This window comes from Nanorana parkeri, unplaced genomic scaffold (assembly GCF_000935625.1).
Source record: "Nanorana parkeri isolate BGI_ZX_2015 unplaced genomic scaffold, ASM93562v1 scaffold237, whole genome shotgun sequence".
NCBI classification, from domain to species: Eukaryota; Metazoa; Chordata; class Amphibia; order Anura; family Dicroglossidae; genus Nanorana; species Nanorana parkeri.
This window is the reverse complement of record NW_017306505.1, coordinates 1382388-1385309: the sequence shown is the minus strand read 5'-3', so window position 1 is coordinate 1385309 and position 2922 is coordinate 1382388. Positions and strand designations below refer to the sequence as shown.

Sequence of the window (2922 nt, the reverse complement as noted above, 5' to 3'; positions counted from 1 at the left end):
TTTCAAACTATCCCCCCCCCCCCCCTCCTGTCACACCCCTTTGCAGCAAGCGGATAGGATGATTTAAGCGCTTGAAATGCCAGTTCCCAGAGGACAATATCCTAAAAGACATATATTGGAGGACATTGGACATTAGTATGCTGCAATCTTTGATAAATAGGAAGATGCCAGAATGTTTCCCACTGTAGCAAGTCAGGGGCAGCTATACGTGTACAATCCATGTCTACACACAAGGCCTTAAAAGGAGCTTCCGCCTATTATTAGGGTTTGGGTAGAAAGGGGATGATGTCATACACCGACTTGGGCACCCTGCCCTTCACTCGTCGCACATGGTTGCCACAGCAACGCAAATGATGCCGAATTAAGATTCCGAGCTGTGTCAGATTCATCCTCTCATTTCCTCCACCCACTACTAGCTGGAAGCAACACACACACACACAACACCCACGGCCCAGCAAGTTTCATCACCGACATCTAGCAAAAGGCACGTCCTCTAAGGTCAAAAATCACTTTATTGCAAAACCAAAGAACAAAAATCCACATCTACTGTGTGTCCAAAATGTAGCAAAATGCCTGCCTGTATCAGCCCCATAGACACGCATGGATTCAAAGATTCCTTGCAGCGATGACTTGCTAGCACAGATATGCAGTGTTCTGGACCCAAGAGATCCACCCACACTGAGGCTGTGAACACAACGCACAGCAGATGCCCCCCAACCTTGCGGGCGGCAAACTGCATCCTGACGATGGCATGGCTGCAGATGTGTGTGACCTTCACAACAGCGGAAGAGGCAGCCACACTGGAGTGAACGCCCAGAGGGATTGCTACGAATGGCACAGTGCACATGAGGAGATAGGATCAATGATAGAATACACAGGAGGCGAACAAGCTCAAGTCACATTTATGGCTGGATACAAAGGTTATACTTCTGGACGATGCCGAGTACGTGATGATGGGAAATGGCACAGGGCTGCTTGTGTGATAGGAGTATCTGTGGATAGTTCCCTCGGTGTATATGTATATATATATGTGTGTATATATATATATATACACATACATACATACATACATACATACATACATACAACGTTGCTGAGTAGGTCTGACTGTGCTGCTAAATCAAGGAGACCACACAGGCCCCGTGTACTGGAGGTGCCCGTCTGTTCACTGTATACATGGGAGGTGCAATGCAATGAAAGCCATGTGCACATATCATTGGCCACCTAACACTGCCCTGTGCACAGGTCAAGGTGTCATTATCCAGAACATTATTATAGTTGCCCTCTCAAAATATTGTATGTGAAGCAAAATGGACAATGTATATGGCAAGGTGACCCTCCTAATCAATGGGATTGATTCCATTGATGAGGCCACATTGCCTCTTTGGTGTTCCCTAAAGGTGGCCATACACTCTACAACCATCGCAAGACTTTAGTCTTGCGATGGTTGTAAAGGGATTAAAAAAACGTACGATCTGCCTATCTTGGGACAGGCAGATCGCACTCTCGATCATCGCAAGCCCGCCTGAGGGGCGGGCTTCCGTTGACCGCAATGCTGAACGGGCTGTGTGCGCGTGCGCACACCGGCCCGTTCAGCATTTATCTTCCGAGCACTGTTCTAACCAGCCGAGAATCGTACGATTCCCGGCTGGTTTTCGAACATGCTGGTTCGACAGAAGACGTGCGACCGTACAGTAGAAACGGTCGCACGTCTCCGTTCACACTGCTCGATTATCGTACGAAAACCCGATCGCATACGATTATCGTACGATAATCGTGCAGTGTATGGGCACCTTAAGGCTCCACAAACTACGCACCTTCAGTGGCACACTGACCCAAAAGATAACAGATCTCACACTGGTCTGCAGGGATTTCACAACGTCACCACAGATCACATGCAACACATTCCTCAAGTGTCCTCTATTCCTAATGTAACATTCTTGTAGCAAAGACAGTCGGACAGATACAAATGTTATAATATTTACACATGCGCTTCAACAAAAGTTTGTAAACATCCGTCAGGATATCAACACCAAGTTCCTGTTACCCTGCCAATAATGTAAACCACAAACAGCCCCCCTCCCCGGGTCTCTGCAAAGCATCAGATCCCACCCTCATCTTTACCAACGTCAGTATTGACTGGCCACATACACACATATGTAAAAGCACAGGTAACATGGCTGGGAAGTAGCACAACGGCCAGGGGAAGTCAGCGTGCCAAATACTGATCCATGATATCCATAGAGATCATCTGGCAGCCAAACACTAAATACAACACACACTTTAGGCAACTCTGAATCCTGCATATAGCTACACACAAGAGTCAATGCACCTACCTGCAAACACCTACCCACACAGTCACCTGCACTGCACGGACCTACCCACACATGTTCACCTGCACCTACTGTTCACATACTTACCTACACATAATTACTTGCACAAACCTACCAACATACAGGTGAAACTGGAATAATTAGAATATTGTGCAAAGTTCATTTATTTCACTAATGCAACTTATGCGGTGAAACTAATATATGAGAGAGACTCATTACATGCAAAGCAAGATAGTTCAAGCCGTGATTTGTCATCATTGTGATGATTATGGCTTACAGCTCATGAAAACCCCAAGAACCCCAAATCCACAACCTCAAAAAAGTAGATTATTACATGCAATCAATAAAACAAGGATTGTACATAGAACAATATCGGACCTCTGAAAAGTACAAGCATGCATATGTACTCAGTACTTGGTTTGGGCCCCTTTTGCAGCACTTACTGCAATTACTTTTGCACCATATTTTAATTATTCGAGTTTCACCTGTATGATCACCAGCAAGAACCGTGCACACACCTACACAACCACACGTTCACCTGCACCTACCGTACACACACACACACACACCCACACCTACCGGCCACTCT

At 46.2% G+C, this 2922-nt stretch overlaps 1 protein-coding gene across 1 annotated transcript in view; it reads right to left on the bottom strand.

Annotated features, from left to right (window-relative positions):
- SNPH (syntaphilin) overlaps positions 1 to 2922 on the bottom strand; it is a 10550-nt gene that overhangs the window by 6841 nt on the left and 787 nt on the right. The gene's annotated exons all lie outside the window — the stretch shown is intronic.